We start from the raw sequence: 22,431 nt of genomic DNA on the forward strand, positions 1-22,431 counted from the left end.
CTAAACTAACATTTTGATTTCATAGTGTTCTCTATACTTTCATACTATCTATAGCTCTAGGAAAATGAATTTTTCAGTGTTTCACCAACTTCTTTTCTTAAAAACGCCAACTCCTTTTGATGGGATAAATAAATGTAAACAGTTTCACATTCGGTTCTCAGCTATTTGAACAAGTTTTCCCAGTGACAAAATTGGGCTGTTCAGATATTCAGTCTATTGGAACATGTATTCCTAGTGTGTGAAGCACATTTCTACATATTTCCCTAGTCTCGAGTTGTAAATTCTCAGTGCTACACTCCAATTTGTCCAGTGATTAAAGCTCATTCATTGTGAATACCCACTGTTAATACACCGAGACCCAACCCTGTCCCTAATCTTCTAACCCTAACCCTAAACCTAGCTCTAACCTGAACCTGAACCCAGCTAGCCGGAACGCTTATCCTAACCCTAACCCTAGCCCGAACCCCAATTCTCTAACCCTAACACCAGAACTAACCTCGATGACGTCATCACTCCCAGCAGGTCCCCTGGCCTAATCATTACCACGTGGGATCAATTAAACCTGCCCACGTGGCCCCTCCCCCTTGGTGACGTCATCACTTCCGGTTTAATAGCCTCACCAGGATTCTTTTAAAAACGCCAACTCATTGTCCCGAATTATGAATGTAACCAGTGTCCAACTCGGTTCTATGTTCTTTGAACACGATTTCCTGGTCAGGAAACAATGTGTTACAGATATTAAGGCCCTTTATTCACATATTCATAGTGCTTGAAGCACTTTCTTAGACATGAACCTGGGTTATTATTGCGAATTTCCCGAGTTGGAGTCATTTTCTTCCAGTGTCTCAAGCTCCTTCATTGTGAATTCCAATTTGGTTAAACAGAGTTTTTAACAAATATACCAGCACTTTATCCATTATTACCACTTGAAAGTCTGTCCTACCTTTCACAGCGCTTTGAATACAAATTCTCAGTATTTCAAAACTCAGTAGAGATGTTCGGGTTCTAAAACGTATTCGCAGAGTAATAGAGACACACTGACACATCCCCCTGCTCTGTTGTTTTGAGCTCTGAGAGTTTTCATTTTAACACGGGTGTCACACGGGCCGTTTAAAGGCACATTAACTCTACTTGGAACCCTAGCCTAACTAACATTTTGATTTCATAGTGTTCTCTATACTTTCATACTATCTATAGCTCTAGGAAAATGAATTTTTCAGTGTTTCACCAACTTCTTTTCTTAAAAACGCCAACTCCTTTTGATGGGATAAATAAATGTAAACAGTTTCACATTCGGTTCTCAGCTATTTGAACAAGTTTTCCCAGTGACAAAATTGGGCTGTTCAGATATTCAGTCTATTGGAACATGTATTCCTAGTGTGTGAAGCACATTTCTACATATTTCCCTAGTCTCGAGTTGTAAATTCTCAGTGCTACACTCCAATTTGTCCAGTGATTAAAGCTCATTCATTGTGAATACCCACTGTTAATACACCGAGACCCAACCCTGTCCCTAATCTTCTAACCCTAACCCTAAACCTAGCTCTAACCTGAACCTGAACCCAGCTAGCCGGAACGCTTATCCTAACCCTAACCCTAGCCCGAACCCCAATTCTCTAACCCTAACACCAGAACTAACCTCGATGACGTCATCACTCCCAGCAGGTCCCCTGGCCTAATCATTACCACGTGGGATCAATTAAACCTGCCCACGTGGCCCCTCCCCCTTGGTGACGTCATCACTTCCGGTTTAATAGCCTCACCAGGATTCTTTTAAAAACGCCAACTCATTGTCCCGAATTATGAATGTAACCAGTGTCCAACTCGGTTCTATGTTCTTTGAACACGATTTCCTGGTCAGGAAACAATGTGTTACAGATATTAAGGCCCTTTATTCACATATTCATAGTGCTTGAAGCACTTTCTTAGACATGAACCTGGGTTATTATTGCGAATTTCCCGAGTTGGAGTCATTTTCTTCCAGTGTCTCAAGCTCCTTCATTGTGAATTCCAATTTGGTTAAACAGAGTTTTTAACAAATATACCAGCACTTTATCCATTATTACCACTTGAAAGTCTGTCCTACCTTTCACAGCGCTTTGAATACAAATTCTCAGTATTTCAAAACTCAGTAGAGATGTTCGGGTTCTAAAACGTATTCGCAGAGTAATAGAGACACACTGACACATCCCCCTGCTCTGTTGTTTTGAGCTCTGAGAGTGTTCATTTTAACACGGGTGTCATACGGGCCTTTTAAAGGCACATTAACTCTACTTGGAACCCTAGCCTAACTAACATTTTGATTTCATAGTGTTCTCTGTACTTTCATACTATCTATAGCTCTAGGAAAATGAATTTTTCAGTGTTTCACCAACTTCTTTTCTTAAAAACGCCAACTCCTTTTGATGGGATAAATAAATGTAAACAGTTTCACATTCGGTTCTCAGCTATTTGAACAAGTTTTCCCAGTGACAAAATTGGGCTGTTCAGATATTCAGTCTATTGGAACATGTATTCCTAGTGTGTGAAGCACATTTCTACATATTTCCCTAGTCTCGAGTTGTAAATTCTCAGTGCTACACTCCAATTTGTCCAGTGATTAAAGCTCATTCATTGTGAATACCCACTGTTAATACACCGAGACCCAACCCTGTCCCTAATCTTCTAACCCTAACCCTAAACCTAGCTCTAACCTGAACCTGAACCCAGCTAGCCGGAACGCTTATCCTAACCCTAACCCTAGCCCGAACCCCAATTCTCTAACCCTAACACCAGAACTAACCTCGATGACGTCATCACTCCCAGCAGGTCCCCTGGCCTAATCATTACCACGTGGGATCAATTAAACCTGCCCACGTGGCCCCTCCCCCTTGGTGACGTCATCACTTCCGGTTTAATAGCCTCACCAGGATTCTTTTAAAAACGCCAACTCATTGTCCCGAATTATGAATGTAACCAGTGTCCAACTCGGTTCTATGTTCTTTGAACACGATTTCCTGGTCAGGAAACAATGTGTTACAGATATTAAGGCCCTTTATTCACATATTCATAGTGCTTGAAGCACTTTCTTAGACATGAACCTGGGTTATTATTGCGAATTTCCCGAGTTGGAGTCATTTTCTTCCAGTGTCTCAAGCTCCTTCATTGTGAATTCCAATTTGGTTAAACAGAGTTTTTAACAAATATACCAGCACTTTATCCATTATTACCACTTGAAAGTCTGTCCTACCTTTCACAGCGCTTTGAATACAAATTCTCAGTATTTCAAAACTCAGTAGAGATGTTCGGGTTCTAAAACGTATTCGCAGAGTAATAGAGACACACTGACACATCCCCCTGCTCTGTTGTTTTGAGCTCTGAGAGTTTTCATTTTAACACGGGTGTCATACGGGCCTTTTAAAGGCACATTAACTCTACTTGGAACCCTAGCCTAACTAACATTTTGATTTCATAGTGTTCTCTATACTTTCATACTATCTATAGCTCTAGGAAAATGAATTTTTCAGTGTTTCACCAACTTCTTTTCTTAAAAACGCCAACTCCTTTTGATGGGATAAATAAATGTAAACAGTTTCACATTCGGTTCTCAGCTATTTGAACAAGTTTTCCCAGTGACAAAATTGGGCTGTTCAGATATTCAGTCTATTGGAACATGTATTCCTAGTGTGTGAAGCACATTTCTACATATTTCCCTAGTCTCGAGTTGTAAATTCTCAGTGCTACACTCCAATTTGTCCAGTGATTAAAGCTCATTCATTGTGAATACCCACTGTTAATACACCGAGACCCAACCCTGTCCCTAATCTTCTAACCCTAACCCTAAACCTAGCTCTAACCTGAACCTGAACCCAGCTAGCCGGAACGCTTATCCTAACCCTAACCCTAGCCCGAACCCCAATTCTCTAACCCTAACACCAGAACTAACCTCGATGACGTCATCACTCCCAGCAGGTCCCCTGGCCTAATCATTACCACGTGGGATCAATTAAACCTGCCCACGTGGCCCCTCCCCCTTGGTGACGTCATCACTTCCGGTTTAATAGCCTCACCAGGATTCTTTTAAAAACGCCAACTCATTGTCCCGAATTATGAATGTAACCAGTGTCCAACTCGGTTCTATGTTCTTTGAACACGATTTCCTGGTCAGGAAACAATGTGTTACAGATATTAAGGCCCTTTATTCACATATTCATAGTGCTTGAAGCACTTTCTTAGACATGAACCTGGGTTATTATTGCGAATTTCCCGAGTTGGAGTCATTTTCTTCCAGTGTCTCAAGCTCCTTCATTGTGAATTCCAATTTGGTTAAACAGAGTTTTTAACAAATATACCAGCACTTTATCCATTATTACCACTTGAAAGTCTGTCCTACCTTTCACAGCGCTTTGAATACAAATTCTCAGTATTTCAAAACTCAGTAGAGATGTTCGGGTTCTAAAACGTATTCGCAGAGTAATAGAGACACACTGACACATCCCCCTGCTCTGTTGTTTTGAGCTCTGAGAGTTTTCATTTTAACACGGGTGTCATACGGGCCTTTTAAAGGCACATTAACTCTACTTGGAACCCTAGCCTAACTAACATTTTGATTTCATAGTGTTCTCTATACTTTCATACTATCTATAGCTCTAGGAAAATGAATTTTTCAGTGTTTCACCAACTTCTTTTCTTAAAAACGCCAACTCCTTTTGATGGGATAAATAAATGTAAACAGTTTCACATTCGGTTCTCAGCTATTTGAACAAGTTTTCCCAGTGACAAAATTGGGCTGTTCAGATATTCAGTCTATTGGAACATGTATTCCTAGTGTGTGAAGCACATTTCTACATATTTCCCTAGTCTCGAGTTGTAAATTCTCAGTGCTACACTCCAATTTGTCCAGTGATTAAAGCTCATTCATTGTGAATACCCACTGTTAATACACCGAGACCCAACCCTGTCCCTAATCTTCTAACCCTAACCCTAAACCTAGCTCTAACCTGAACCTGAACCCAGCTAGCCGGAACGCTTATCCTAACCCTAACCCTAGCCCGAACCCCAATTCTCTAACCCTAACACCAGAACTAACCTCGATGACGTCATCACTCCCAGCAGGTCCCCTGGCCTAATCATTACCACGTGGGATCAATTAAACCTGCCCACGTGGCCCCTCCCCCTTGGTGACGTCATCACTTCCGGTTTAATAGCCTCACCAGGATTCTTTTAAAAACGCCAACTCATTGTCCCGAATTATGAATGTAACCAGTGTCCAACTCGGTTCTATGTTCTTTGAACACGATTTCCTGGTCAGGAAACAATGTGTTACAGATATTAAGGCCCTTTATTCACATATTCATAGTGCTTGAAGCACTTTCTTAGACATGAACCTGGGTTATTATTGCGAATTTCCCGAGTTGGAGTCATTTTCTTCCAGTGTCTCAAGCTCCTTCATTGTGAATTCCAATTTGGTTAAACAGAGTTTTTAACAAATATACCAGCACTTTATCCATTATTACCACTTGAAAGTCTGTCCTACCTTTCACAGCGCTTTGAATACAAATTCTCAGTATTTCAAAACTCAGTAGAGATGTTCGGGTTCTAAAACGTATTCGCAGAGTAATAGAGACACACTGACACATCCCCCTGCTCTGTTGTTTTGAGCTCTGAGAGTTTTCATTTTAACACGGGTGTCATACGGGCCTTTTAAAGGCACATTAACTCTACTTGGAACCCTAGCCTAACTAACATTTTGATTTCATAGTGTTCTCTATACTTTCATACTATCTATAGCTCTAGGAAAATGAATTTTTCAGTGTTTCACCAACTTCTTTTCTTAAAAACGCCAACTCCTTTTGATGGGATAAATAAATGTAAACAGTTTCACATTCGGTTCTCAGCTATTTGAACAAGTTTTCCCAGTGACAAAATTGGGCTGTTCAGATATTCAGTCTATTGGAACATGTATTCCTAGTGTGTGAAGCACATTTCTACATATTTCCCTAGTCTCGAGTTGTAAATTCTCAGTGCTACACTCCAATTTGTCCAGTGATTAAAGCTCATTCATTGTGAATACCCACTGTTAATACACCGAGACCCAACCCTGTCCCTAATCTTCTAACCCTAACCCTAAACCTAGCTCTAACCTGAACCTGAACCCAGCTAGCCGGAACGCTTATCCTAACCCTAACCCTAGCCCGAACCCCAATTCTCTAACCCTAACACCAGAACTAACCTCGATGACGTCATCACTCCCAGCAGGTCCCCTGGCCTAATCATTACCACGTGGGATCAATTAAACCTGCCCACGTGGCCCCTCCCCCTTGGTGACGTCATCACTTCCGGTTTAATAGCCTCACCAGGATTCTTTTAAAAACGCCAACTCATTGTCCCGAATTATGAATGTAACCAGTGTCCAACTCGGTTCTATGTTCTTTGAACACGATTTCCTGGTCAGGAAACAATGTGTTACAGATATTAAGGCCCTTTATTCACATATTCATAGTGCTTGAAGCACTTTCTTAGACATGAACCTGGGTTATTATTGCGAATTTCCCGAGTTGGAGTCATTTTCTTCCAGTGTCTCAAGCTCCTTCATTGTGAATTCCAATTTGGTTAAACAGAGTTTTTAACAACTATACCAGCACTTTATCCATTATTACCACTTGAAAGTCTGTCCTACCTTTCACAGCGCTTTGAATACAAATTCTCAGTATTTCAAAACTCAGTAGAGATGTTCGGGTTCTAAAACGTATTCGCAGAGTAATAGAGACACACTGACACATCCCCCTGCTCTGTTGTTTTGAGCTCTGAGAGTTTTCATTTTAACACGGGTGTCATACGGGCCTTTTAAAGGCACATTAACTCTACTTGGAACCCTAGCCTAACTAACATTTTGATTTCATAGTGTTCTCTATACTTTCATACTATCTATAGCTCTAGGAAAATTAATTTTTCAGTGTTTCACCAACTTCTTTTCTTAAAAACGCCAACTCCTTTTGATGGGATAAATAAATGTAAACAGTTTCACATTCGGTTCTCAGCTATTTGAACAAGTTTTCCCAGTGACAAAATTGGGCTGTTCAGATATTCAGTCTATTGGAACATGTATTCCTAGTGTGTGAAGCACATTTCTACATATTTCCCTAGTCTCGAGTTGTAAATTCTCAGTGCTACACTCCAATTTGTCCAGTGATTAAAGCTCATTCATTGTGAATACCCACTGTTAATACACCGAGACCGAACCCTGTCCCTAATCTTCTAACCCTAACCCTAAACCTAGCTCTAACCTGAACCTGAACCCAGCTAGCCGGAACCGTTATCCTAACCCTAACCCTAGCCCGAACCCCAATTCTCTAACCCTAACACCAGAACTAACCTCGATGACGTCATCACTCCCAGCAGGTCCCCTGGCCTAATCATTACCACGTGGGATCAATTAAACCTGCCCACGTGGCCCCTCCCCCTTGGTGACGTCATCACTTCCGGTTTAATAGCCTCACCAGGATTCTTTTAAAAACGCCAACTCATTGTCCCGAATTATGAATGTAACCAGTGTCCAACTCGGTTCTATGTTCTTTGAACACGATTTCCTGGTCAGGAAACAATGTGTTACAGATATTAAGGCCCTTTATTCACATATTCATAGTGCTTGAAGCACTTTCTTAGACATGAACCTGGGTTATTATTGCGAATTTCCCGAGTTGGAGTCATTTTCTTCCAGTGTCTCAAGCTCCTTCATTGTGAATTCCAATTTGGTTAAACAGAGTTTTTAACAAATATACCAGCACTTTATCCATTATTACCACTTGAAAGTCTGTCCTACCTTTCACAGCGCTTTGAATACAAATTCTCAGTATTTCAAAACTCAGTAGAGATGTTCGGGTTCTAAAACGTATTCGCAGAGTAATAGAGACACACTGACACATCCCCCTGCTCTGTTGTTTTGAGCTCTGAGAGTTTTCATTTTAACACGGGTGTCATACTGGCCGTTTAAAGGCACATTAACTCTACTTGGAACCCTAGCCTAACTAACATTTTGATTTCATAGTGTTCTCTATACTTTCATACTATCTATAGCTCTAGGAAATTGAATTTTTCAGTGTTTCACCAACTGCTTTTCTTAAAAACGCCAACTCCTTTTGATGGGATAAATAAATGTAAACAGTTTCACATTCGGTTCTCAGCTATTTGAACAAGTTTTCCCAGTGACAAAATTGGGCTGTTCAGATATTCAGTCTATTGGAACATGTATTCCTAGTGTGTGAAGCACATTTCTACATATTTCCCTAGTCTCGAGTTGTAAATTCTCAGTGCTACACTCCAATTTGTCCAGTGATTAAAGCTCATTCATTGTGAATACCCACTGTTAATACACCGAGACCCAACCCTGTCCCTAATCTTCTAACCCTAACCCTAAACCTAGCTCTAACCTGAACCTGAACCCAGCTAGCCGGAACGCTTATCCTAACCCTAACCCTAGCCCGAACCCCAATTCTCTAACCCTAACACCAGAACTAACCTCGATGACGTCATCACTCCCAGCAGGTCCCCTGGCCTAATCATTACCACGTGGGATCAATTAAACCTGCCCACGTGGCCCCTCCCCCTTGGTGACGTCATCACTTCCGGTTTAATAGCCTCACCAGGATTCTTTTAAAAACGCCAACTCATTGTCCCGAATTATGAATGTAACCAGTGTCCAACTCGGTTCTATGTTCTTTGAACACGATTTCCTGGTCAGGAAACAATGTGTTACAGATATTAAGGCCCTTTATTCACATATTCATAGTGCTTGAAGCACTTTCTTAGACATGAACCTGGGTTATTATTGCGAATTTCCCGAGTTGGAGTCATTTTCTTCCAGTGTCTCAAGCTCCTTCATTGTGAATTCCAATTTGGTTAAACAGAGTTTTTAACAAATATACCAGCACTTTATCCATTATTACCACTTGAAAGTCTGTCCTACCTTTCACAGCGCTTTGAATACAAATTCTCAGTATTTCAAAACTCAGTAGAGATGTTCGGGTTCTAAAACGTATTCGCAGAGTAATAGAGACACACTGACACATCCCCCTGCTCTGTTGTTTTGAGCTCTGAGAGTTTTCATTTTAACACGGGTGTCATACGGGCCTTTTAAAGGCACATTAACTCTACTTGGAACCCTAGCCTAACTAACATTTTGATTTCATAGTGTTCTCTATACTTTCATACTATCTATAGCTCTAGGAAAATGAATTTTTCAGTGTTTCACCAACTTCTTTTCTTAAAAACGCCAACTCCTTTTGATGGGATAAATAAATGTAAACAGTTTCACATTCGGTTCTCAGCTATTTGAACAAGTTTTCCCAGTGACAAAATTGGGCTGTTCAGATATTCAGTCTATTGGAACATGTATTCCTAGTGTGTGAAGCACATTTCTACATATTTCCCTAGTCTCGAGTTGTAAATTCTCAGTGCTACACTCCAATTTGTCCAGTGATTAAAGCTCATTCATTGTGAATACCCACTGTTAATACACCGAGACCCAACCCTGTCCCTAATCTTCTAACCCTAACCCTAAACCTAGCTCTAACCTGAACCTGAACCCAGCTAGCCGGAACGCTTATCCTAACCCTAACCCTAGCCCGAACCCCAATTCTCTAACCCTAACACCAGAACTAACCTCGATGACGTCATCACTCCCAGCAGGTCCCCTGGCCTAATCATTACCACGTGGGATCAATTAAACCTGCCCACGTGGCCCCTCCCCCTTGGTGACGTCATCACTTCCGGTTTAATAGCCTCACCAGGATTCTTTTAAAAACGCCAACTCATTGTCCCGAATTATGAATGTAACCAGTGTCCAACTCGGTTCTATGTTCTTTGAACACGATTTCCTGGTCAGGAAACAATGTGTTACAGATATTAAGGCCCTTTATTCACATATTCATAGTGCTTGAAGCACTTTCTTAGACATGAACCTGGGTTATTATTGCGAATTTCCCGAGTTGGAGTCATTTTCTTCCAGTGTCTCAAGCTCCTTCATTGTGAATTCCAATTTGGTTAAACAGAGTTTTTAACAAATATACCAGCACTTTATCCATTATTACCACTTGAAAGTCTGTCCTACCTTTCACAGCGCTTTGAATACAAATTCTCAGTATTTCAAAACTCAGTAGAGATGTTCGGGTTCTAAAACGTATTCGCAGAGTAATAGAGACACACTGACACATCCCCCTGCTCTGTTGTTTTGAGCTCTGAGAGTTTTCATTTTAACACGGGTGTCATACGGGCCTTTTAAAGGCACATTAACTCTACTTGGAACCCTAGCCTAACTAACATTTTGATTTCATAGTGTTCTCTATACTTTCATACTATCTATAGCTCTAGGAAAATGAATTTTTCAGTGTTTCACCAACTTCTTTTCTTAAAAACGCCAACTCCTTTTGATGGGATAAATAAATGTAAACAGTTTCACATTCGGTTCTCAGCTATTTGAACAAGTTTTCCCAGTGACAAAATTGGGCTGTTCAGATATTCAGTCTATTGGAACATGTATTCCTAGTGTGTGAAGCACATTTCTACATATTTCCCTAGTCTCGAGTTGTAAATTCTCAGTGCTACACTCCAATTTGTCCAGTGATTAAAGCTCATTCATTGTGAATACCCACTGTTAATACACCGAGACCCAACCCTGTCCCTAATCTTCTAACCCTAACCCTAAACCTAGCTCTAACCTGAACCTGAACCCAGCTAGCCGGAACGCTTATCCTAACCCTAACCCTAGCCCGAACCCCAGTTCTCCAACCCTAACACCAGAACTAACCTCGATGACGTCATCACTCCCAGCAGGTCCCCTGGCCTAATCATTGCCACGTGGGATCAATTAAACCTGCCCACGTGGCCCCTCCCCCTTGGTGACGTCATCACTTCCGGTTTAATAGCCTCACCAGGATTCTTTTAAAAACGCCAACTCATTGTCCCGAATTATGAATGTAACCAGTGTCCAACTCGGTTCTATGTTCTTTGAACACGATTTCCTGGTCAGGAAACAATGTGTTACAGATATTAAGGCCCTTTATTCACATATTCATAGTGCTTGAAGCACTTTCTTAGACATGAACCTGGGTTATTATTGCGAATTTCCCGAGTTGGAGTCATTTTCTTCCAGTGTCTCAAGCTCCTTCATTGTGAATTCCAATTTGGTTAAACAGAGTTTTTAACAAATATAGCAGCACTTTATCCATTATTACCACTTGAAAGTCTGTCCTACCTTTCACAGCGCTTTGAATACAAATTCTCAGTATTTCAAAACTCAGTAGAGATGTTCGGGTTCTAAAACGTATTCGCAGAGTAATAGAGACACACTGACACATCCCCCTGCTCTGTTGTTTTGAGCTCTGAGAGTTTTCATTTTAACACGGGTGTCATACGGGCCTTTTAAAGGCACATTAACTCTACTTGGAACCCTAGCCTAACTAACATTTTGATTTCATAGTGTTCTCTATACTTTCATACTATCTATAGCTCTAGGAAAATGAATTTTTCAGTGTTTCACCAACTTCTTTTCTTAAAAACGCCAACTCCTTTTGATGGGATAAATAAATGTAAACAGTTTCACATTCGGTTCTCAGCTATTTGAACAAGTTTTCCCAGTGACAAAATTGGGCTGTTCAGATATTCAGTCTATTGGAACATGTATTCCTAGTGTGTGAAGCACATTTCTACATATTTCCCTAGTCTCGAGTTGTAAATTCTCAGTGCTACACTCCAATTTGTCCAGTGATTAAAGCTCATTCATTGTGAATACCCACTGTTAATACACCGAGACCCAACCCTGTCCCTAATCTTCTAACCCTAACCCTAAACCTAGCTCTAACCTGAACCTGAACCCAGCTAGCCGGAACGCTTATCCTAACCCTAACCCTAGCCCGAACCCCAATTCTCTAACCCTAACACCAGAACTAACCTCGATGACGTCATCACTCCCAGCAGGTCCCCTGGCCTAATCATTACCACGTGGGATCAATTAAACCTGCCCACGTGGCCCCTCCCCCTTGGTGACGTCATCACTTCCGGTTTAATAGCCTCACCAGGATTCTTTTAAAAACGCCAACTCATTGTCCCGAATTATGAATGTAACCAGTGTCCAACTCGGTTCTATGTTCTTTGAACACGATTTCCTGGTCAGGAAACAATGTGTTACAGATATTAAGGCCCTTTATTCACATATTCATAGTGCTTGAAGCACTTTCTTAGACATGAACCTGGGTTATTATTGCGAATTTCCCGAGTTGGAGTCATTTTCTTCCAGTGTCTCAAGCTCCTTCATTGTGAATTCCAATTTGGTTAAACAGAGTTTTTAACAAATATACCAGCACTTTATCCATTATTACCACTTGAAAGTCTGTCCTACCTTTCACAGCGCTTTGAATACAAATTCTCAGTATTTCAAAACTCAGTAGAGATGTTCGGGTTCTAAAACGTATTCGCAGAGTAATAGAGACACACTGACACATCCCCCTGCTCTGTTGTTTTGAGCTCTGAGAGTTTTCATTTTAACACGGGTGTCATACGGGCCTTTTAAAGGCACATTAACTCTACTTGGAACCCTAGCCTAACTAACATTTTGATTTCATAGTGTTCTCTATACTTTCATACTATCTATAGCTCTAGGAAAATGAATTTTTCAGTGTTTCACCAACTTCTTTTCTTAAAAACGCCAACTCCTTTTGATGGGATAAATAAATGTAAACAGTTTCACATTCGGTTCTCAGCTATTTGAACAAGTTTTCCCAGTGACAAAATTGGGCTGTTCAGATATTCAGTCTATTGGAACATGTATTCCTAGTGTGTGAAGCACATTTCTACATATTTCCCTAGTCTCGAGTTGTAAATTCTCAGTGCTACACTCCAATTTGTCCAGTGATTAAAGCTCATTCATTGTGAATACCCACTGTTAATACACCGAGACCCAACCCTGTCCCTAATCTTCTAACCCTAACCCTAAACCTAGCTCTAACCTGAACCTGAACCCAGCTAGCCGGAACGCTTATCCTAACCCTAACCCTAGCCCGAACCCCAATTCTCTAACCCTAACACCAGAACTAACCTCGATGACGTCATCACTCCCAGCAGGTCCCCTGGCCTAATCATTACCACGTGGGATCAATTAAACCTGCCCACGTGGCCCCTCCCCCTTGGTGACGTCATCACTTCCGGTTTAATAGCCTCACCAGGATTCTTTTAAAAACGCCAACTCATTGTCCCGAATTATGAATGTAACCAGTGTCCAACTCGGTTCTATGTTCTTTGAACACGATTTCCTGGTCAGGAAACAATGTGTTACAGATATTAAGGCCCTTTATTCACATATTCATAGTGCTTGAAGCACTTTCTTAGACATGAACCTGGGTTATTATTGCGAATTTCCCGAGTTGGAGTCATTTTCTTCCAGTGTCTCAAGCTCCTTCATTGTGAATTCCAATTTGGTTAAACAGAGTTTTTAACAAATATACCAGCACTTTATCCATTATTACCACTTGAAAGTCTGTCCTACCTTTCACAGCGCTTTGAATACAAATTCTCAGTATTTCAAAACTCAGTAGAGAAGTTCGGGTTCTAAAACGTATTCGCAGAGTAATAGAGACACACTGACACATCCCCCTGCTCTGTTGTTTTGAGCTCTGAGAGTTTTCATTTTAACACGGGTGTCATACGGGCCTTTTAAAGGCACATTAACTCTACTTGGAACCCTAGCCTAACTAACATTTTGATTTCATAGTGTTCTCTATACTTTCATACTATCTATAGCTCTAGGAAAATGAATTTTTCAGTGTTTCACCAACTTCTTTTCTTAAAAACGCCAACTCCTTTTGATGGGATAAATAAATGTAAACAGTTTCACATTCGGTTCTCAGCTATTTGAACAAGTTTTCCCAGTGACAAAATTGGGCTGTTCAGATATTCAGTCTATTGGAACATGTATTCCTAGTGTGTGAAGCACATTTCTACATATTTCCCTAGTCTCGAGTTGTAAATTCTCAGTGCTACACTCCAATTTGTCCAGTGATTAAAGCTCATTCATTGTGAATACCCACTGTTAATACACCGAGACCCAACCCTGTCCCTAATCTTCTAACCCTAACCCTAAACCTAGCTCTAACCTGAACCTGAACCCAGCTAGCCGGAACCCTTATCCTAATCCTAACCCTAGCCCGAACCCCAATTCTCTAACCCTAACACCAGAACTAACCTCGATGACGTCATCACTCCCAGCAGGTCCCCTGGCCTAATCATTACCACGTGGGATCAATTAAACCTGCCCACGTGGCCCCTCCCCCTTGGTGACGTCATCACTTCCGGTTTAATAGCCTCACCAGGATTCTTTTAAAAACGCCAACTCATTGTCCCGAATTATGAATGTAACCAGTGTCCAACTCGGTTCTATGTTCTTTGAACACGATTTCCTGGTCAGGAAACAATGTGTTACAGATATTAAGGCCCTTTATTCACATATTCATAGTGCTTGAAGCACTTTCTTAGACATGAACCTGGGTTATTATTGCGAATTTCCTGAGTTGGAGTCATTTTCTTCCAGTGTCTCAAGCTCCTTCATTGTTAATTCCAATTTGGTTAAACAGCGTTTTTAACAAATATACCAGGCTAGGGACTAGAATCCTAACCTTACCACCACCTAGACTGGTCTCGGAAGCAAACCTGGTCACTACAGCCACTCTGGTAGAAGACCTGCCATCCCAGCAGCAGAAGCGTGAACCCTGAGAACTCCATCTGCAAAAGTGCGCCACTGAAAGCGGTAAGTGCAACCTCCCCCTCCCCAGTGCCGGAGCACAGGACTCGCCTGTTCACCAGCCCATAGGCACCCGGGCACTCCACTACCCAGGCAGTGCTGGGGAACCACTGAGAGCCCCTGAAGGGGTGATTCTGCACAGTCAAGGGTGCGCGGCCCTTCAGTGGAATCTCTGAACTGCCTCTTCCTAAATAACTGCCCAGGGACACCCTGCGGTGCAACTTCAGTGCCAGGGGGCTTCAGAGCTTTGCGCAGGCTGGTGCGCCACCAGTTCTCGCACACTCCAGGGCTGGCAAACTCAGGGCCACAGCAGGGGAAGGCGCCCTGAGCCCATATATCCACAGGGTCCTCTGGAAAGCTGCTTTGGGTGCCTGCTGGGGGTGATTCTGTACAGGCAAGGGCGTCCTGCCCAACAGCAGAAAATCTGAACTCCTTTCTCCTGAATAACTTCCCACCTACACACTAGCTGTTCAACTTCAGTGCCAGAGTCCCTCAAAATGCGTCAGAGCAGTGCGCCTGCAAACACACCTCCACAGAAGGGAATATACAATAGGCAGGCACCCTGAGTCCATCTACACACACGGTGCTAGTGGGAGCCACTGGGAGATCTCCCAACAGACGGTTCCTGGGTGCCACTGTGAGTTCCCACTGGACACGCGCGATTTCAACTAAGGGTGCAAGACAGCTAAAACTGGGACACTCCACTCCAAATCTGCTTTTAGACACTACAGTTGTGCCTCTCAAGCTTCCAGGCCTACATCAAGAGAACCCAAGTAGCTCAAGTAGGGAGCTACACTAGATTACCAAGCCCAGGAGAACTGAGAGATTATACCAGTAGCACCATCACCAAAAGATCCTGGGTAGCAAAGCAATTGGAACTACAATTAAAACATTACAGGAAAACATGGGGAGACAGAAAGGAAATTCTCAAAGGAAGGAACAGGAAGAATCACCAGAAAGGGAGTTAAATGAACTTGAGGCTAGCAGCTTAACAGAGAAAGAGTTCAGAGTATTCGTTATAAGGATGTTTAAACGAATGGATGACAAATACACACAACTCAATGAGAGCTATAAGGAGCTGAATGAAAATGTCACCAACATGAAAAGAAACCAAGAGGAGATGAAGAACGACATAACTGCAATAAAGAACACAATGGAAGGCTTAAAGAGTAGAGTAGAAGAGGCTGAGGACCGCATCAGCGAATTAGAAGACAAGGTAGGAAAAAAACACACAAACACAGCAGCAATTGGAAAGAAGACTTAAAAAGAAAGAGGAGAGCCTAAGGGAGCTTCGGGACAACACAAAACGAAACAACCTTCGAATAATAGGGATAAAAGAAGGAGAGGAAGAGAAGCAAGGAATAGAAAACCTATTAGAAGAAATAATGACAGAAAACTTCCATGATATTGGCAAGAAAAAAAACTATCCAAGTCCAAGAAGTACACAGAGTCCCAAACAAGTTGAACCCCAAAAGACCGACACCAAGACACATCATAATTAAATTGACAAACACCAACGACAAAGCAAGAATCTTAAAGGCTGCCAGAGAGAAACAGAAAGTTACCTACAAGGGATCTCCTATCAGAATATCAACTGATTTCTCAACAGAAACACACCAGGCCAGAAGGGAATGAAATGAAATATACAAAGTGATGCAAGACAAGGGACTGAATCCAAGACTACTATAACCAGCAAGGCTATCATTCAAAATTGAAGGTGGAATCAGAAGCCTCACAGACAAAAAAGGGCTAAGAGAGTTCATCACTACCAAACCAGCAATGCAAGAAATGCTAAAGGGGCTGCTGTAAAAAGAGGAAAGAGAAAGGCAAGAAGAAACACAAACACTAAGGAAAAATATGTCAACAAACAGGTACTTATCAATAATAACAGTAAACGTAAATGGATTAAATGCACCAATCAAAAGACATAGGGTAGCTGAATGGATAAGAAAACATGACCCATATATTTGCTGTCTACAAGAGACCCACCTTAGAGCAAAAGACTCACACAGACTGAGAGTGAAGGGATGGAAAAACATTTTTCAGGCAAATGGAAATGAGAAAAAAGCTGGGGTTGTGATACTTATATCAGATAAAATAGACCTCAAAGTAAAGGCTTTAATAAGAGATAAGGAAGGCCACTACATAATACTAAAGGGAGCAATCCAGCAAGAAGATATAACTCTGGTAAACGTATATGCACCCAACGCAGGAGCACCCAAATACATAAAAAATCTGCTGGAAGACATCAAGGGAGAGATCAACATCAATACAATCATAGTAGGGGACTTTAATACACCACTGACATCAATGGATAAATCCTCTGGACAAAAAATCAGCAAAGGAACAGCAATTCTAAATGACACACTAGATCAGATGGACCTAATTGACATCTTCAGAGTATTTCACCCCAAAGCCAGGGAATATACATTCTTCTCAAGTGCACATGGGACATTCGCAAAAATAGACCACATATTGGGTAACAAGCAAAGTCTCCCCAAATTCAAAAAGATTGAAATCATATCAAGCATTTTCTCAGACCACAATGGCATAATATTAGAAATAAACTACAATAAAAACATATCAAAAAATTCAAACACTTGGAAACTGAATAGCACGCGACTAAACAATGATTGGGTTATCAATGAGATCAAAGAAGAAATTAAAAACATCCTGGAAACTAATGACAATAAAAATACAACATTGCAAATCCAATGGGACACAATGAAAGCAGTCCTGAGAGGCAAATGTATAGCTCTACAGGCCTACCTCAAAAAACAGAAAAAATGTTAATAGATCATCTATCTCAACAACTCAAAGAATTAGAAAGGGAGCAACAAGAAAAGCCCACAGTGAGCAGAAGAAAGGAAATAATAAAGATCAGAGCAGAAATGAATGACATAGAGACCAAAAAAACAATACACAAGATCAACAAAACCAAGAGCAGGTTCTTTGAAAGGATAAACAAGATTGATGAACCTCTAGCCAGGCTCACCAAGAAACAAAGAGAGAGGACCCAAATAAACAAAAGCAGAAATGAAAGAGGTGAAATAACAACAGATCCCACAGAAATACAAAGTATTGTCAAAAAATACTATGAACAACTCTACTTCAACAACCTGGAGGAAATGGACACATTCCTAGAAAAACACAACCTTCCAAAACTTACTCAGGAAGAGACTAAAAATCTCAATAGGCTGATAACTATGGAAGAAATTGAAGAAGTTATCAAAAACCTTCCAGCAAACAAAAGCCCGGGACCAGATGGCTTCACAGGGGAGTTTTATAAAACATTCAAGGAAGAGCTAAAACCTATCCTCCTCAGACTATTCCAGAAAATTAAAGAAGAAGGAACACTTCCAAGCTCCTTCTATGAAGCCAGCATCACCCTAATACCAAAACCAGGTAAAGATAACACAATGAAGGAGAATTACAGGCCAATATCCCTCATGAACATAGATGCCAAAATCCTCAAAAAAATTCTAGCAAATCGGATCCAGCAATACATCAGAAAGATCATACACCACGACCAAGTAGGATTTATCCCTGGGATGCAAGGATGGTACAATATTCGCAAATCAATAAACATGATACATCACATAAACAAACTGAGAGATAAAAACCATATAGTCATATCAATTGATGCAGAAAAAGCATTTGACAAAATCCAACACCCTTTCTTGATAAAAACTCTCAGCAAGCTGGGAATAGAAGGATCATACCTCAACATAATAAAAGCCATATATGACAAACCCACAGCCAACATAATACTCAATGGGCAAAAACTAAAGCCATTTCCCCTAAGAACAGGAACAAGACAGGGATGCCCACTCTCACCACTCCTGTTCAACATAGTGTTGGAAATACTAGCCATTGCAATCAGACAAGAAGAAATAAAAGGCATCCAAATTGGAAAAGAAGAAGTAAAACTCTCCTTATTTGCAGATGACATGATACTGTACATAGAAAACCCTAAAGACTCCATCAAAAAATTACTAGACTTAATAAATGAATTCGGCAGAGTAGCAGGATACAAAATAAATGCTAAGAAATCTATGGCATTTCTATACACCAATAATGAACTTACAGAAAGAGAGACTAAAAAAGCAATCGCATTTACCATCGCACCAAAAAAATTAAGATACCTAGGAATAAACTTAATTAAGGAGGTAAAAGACCTATACGCGGAAAACTACACAACACTGAAAAAAGAGATAGAAGAAGACATAAACAGATGGAAGAACATACCATGTTCATGGATTGGTAGAATCAACATCATCAAAATGTCCATACTACCAAAAGCAATCTATAATTTCAATGCACTTCCCATGAAAATACCAACGGCATACTTCACAGACCTAGAACGAACTTTCCAAAAATTCATCTGGAATAAAAAAAGACCCCAAATAGCCACAGCAATCCTGAGAAAGAAGAACAAAGTAGGTGTGATCTCCATACCAGATTTCAAGCTGTATTACAAAGCCACTGTTCTCAAAACTGCCTGGTATTGGCACAAGAACAGACATATAGATCAATGGAATAGAATAGAGAACCCAGAAATAGATCCAAATCACTATGCTCAATTAATATTTGACAAAGGAGGCATGAACATACAATGGAGTCAAGACAGTCTCTTCAACAAATGGTGTTGGGAAAATTGGACAGATACATGCAAAAAAATGAAACTAGACCACCAATTTACACCATACACAAAAATAAACTCAAAATGGATCAAGGACTTAAACATAAGACAGGAAACCATAAAAATACTAGAGGAATCTACAGGCAGAAAAATCTCTGACATATGCCAAAAGAACTTCTTCGCTGATACTGCTCCTAGGGCAATGGAAGCTAAAGAGAAAATAAACAAATGGGACTACATCAAAATAAAAAGCTTTTGCACAGCAAAGGAAACCATCAATAAAACAACAAGAAAGCCCACTACATGGGAGAACATATTTGCCAATCATATCAACGATAAGGGTTTAATCTCCAACATTTACAGGGAACTCATGCAGCTTAACAAAAAGAAGATAAACAACCCAATCAAAAAATGGTCAACTGATCTAAATAGACACTTTTCGAAAGAAGACAGAAGGAAGTCCAAGAGACATATGAAAACCAGCTCAAAGTCACTAATCATCTGAGAGATGCAAATCAAAACAACAATGTGTTACCACCTCACACCTGTCAGAATGGCCATTATGAACAAGTCAACAAATGACAAGTGCTGACGAGGATGTGGAGAAAAAGGAACCCTCATGCACTGCTGGTGGGAATGCAGACTGGTGCAGCCACTGTGGAGAACAGTATGGAGTTTCCTTAAAAAACTAAAAATGGAAGTCCCATTTGACCCAGTGATCCCACTTCTAGGAATATATCCCAAGAAACTAGAAACATAAATCAGAAAGGATATTTGCACCCCTAAGTTCATAGCAGCACAATTCACCATAGCTAAGATTTGGAAACAGCCTAAGTGCCCATCAGCAGATGAGTGGATTAAAAAACTGTGGTACATCTACACAATGGAATACTACGCTGCGGTAAAAAAGAAGGAGCTCTTACCATTTGCAACAATATAGATGGAGATGGAGAACATTATGCTTAGTGAAATAAGCCAGGCAGAGAAAGATAAATATCACATGATCTCACTCATTTGTGGAATATAATGAACAACATAAACTGATGGGGAGAAAATAGATCCAGAAACAGAGAAACATCAATCAGAACGTCAAACCTCAGGGAAGAAATTGTGAGATAACCAGAAACCAAGAATGCCTGAGAACGCCTTTCTAGCCACGCTAGCAATCATCAGATGTACGGTAATTTTACCCGGGACAAGAGGGTAAGTATTTTGGACTTATGCTCCTGACCCTTCATGGGTAAGACCCCTTACGTGGGCGGATCCCCTGACTAATGTAGTTACCAATAATACCAAACACCTTGGACATCTAGGAGGTCCATGGGTGGGGCAAGAAAGTATAAATACACAGAGACTTGGCCGACAGCAGCTGCCCTCTCACTCCAACAAGAATTGTTTGAGTTGTCTTGTACCCATGTTGTGGGGAAGTGGGTTTATGATATCTAAATCCAGTGTATTCTCCACCCAGCTTCCCTTTTGTATGACACGAAATCAAAACAATGCCCCCTTGTGTGTACAACTATAGAGAGGTTTCTGGCTTGTGTGGATACCAAAGAAAGGGTGTCACTACTATCACTACGTGCCCCTGGTAGAGGTGCAAAAAATGTAACTAAGACCTTGTCTACATAAAAAGAAATGGACAGCCAGTTTGAAAGGGAATTCCCATGGATGAGAACAAAGAATATCCTTACATGATATTATTCTACACTATAATTAAAATGTATTCCCAGATTTGGATCACCCCCAGTACTTATAATAGTTCCTCGCACCCTTGGGAATAAAAAAAAAAAAAGTCATCTGTTTGGTGCTTGGATACAAACTTAACACATCTCTTGATACTTTACAATTACTACAGCATAATATACAATTATCACAAGCAAACGTACAAACTAATTCTTGGAATGTCTGGCAGCAATTTAAAAAGGACATGTAAGGATTTAACCCTTTTCGTTGTGTGGAGGGCCTCCTGGGAGGGCACCTGAGCATTCTATATTGGTTCCTCTTACCCTTTAGGCCAAGAGAGATCCTCTTGACACAATTCAATTGCTCACAGCTGTTGCATGAGCTCTCTGTTCATGTCGAGGTTGAAGTCTCGTTATGGCTGGTGCCATGGATCTGTCTCTCATCCAGTAGGGCGAACTGAGCCCCCCCTGGAGAAGAAACCCGGGTTCCAAAAGATATGTGATCAGTGCTGGGGCCCCGCCAGCAGGTGAGGGGATCCCAAGACAGGAGCTGGGCATGGAAGCCATGGGGGCATAGGCTACCAAGGAGACAAAACTGAACCTCACATCACCCTGCTTGGCCCCAGAAGATGGCTGGTTAGCCAGAGAGGGGTAAGATTCCTCAAGGAAGGAACAACCTAAGACAGGCACAGTCGCAGAGGGGCCATCAGGAGAGAATTTGGGGATCAACAGTGGTGGGGCACAGACTCTCACCCCCCCCAACATTGCAGGGGCCTGAATCCTAGCCCCTTCTGAGGGAGGTCTCCTGCCCCCATTGCTGCTTCGTGCTTCCCATGCCCAGCTCAGATCAGGACCCAGGTGACCGACAGAGACTTGGCCGACAGCAGCTGCCCTCTCACTCCAACAAGAATTGTTTGAGTTGTCTTGTACCCATGTTGTGGGGAAGTGGGTTTATGATATCTAAATCCAGCCTACCACCAGGAATGCTCAGGACCTACTCAAGAAGGCAAATAAACCCTTCCACCAATATTTACAGGGTTAAACAAGATTATTGTTAGAGTAATAAATTTGACAGTAAAATAGTAGTCAAGTTTTCAGGCAAATTTAAATTGGCCAGTTGAAACAAGTGAATATTCTAGAAAAAATAATTGTACTGGACAAAAAGGTGTTCCTAAAGTGTCAACTAAAATTTTTATTGGTACTTCATCTCACGATAAAATTGTGTACCATATAATGAACCTAAAACAGTAATATTATAGTGAAAAAAATTAAAATTTAAAAGCCATCAAGACTACATTATAAAATTTTCAAAAGCCTCCTAACATTTAAATCAAAAAAGG

Source organism: Eptesicus fuscus, chromosome 8, assembly GCF_027574615.1.
Source record: "Eptesicus fuscus isolate TK198812 chromosome 8, DD_ASM_mEF_20220401, whole genome shotgun sequence".
NCBI classification, from domain to species: Eukaryota; Metazoa; Chordata; class Mammalia; order Chiroptera; family Vespertilionidae; genus Eptesicus; species Eptesicus fuscus.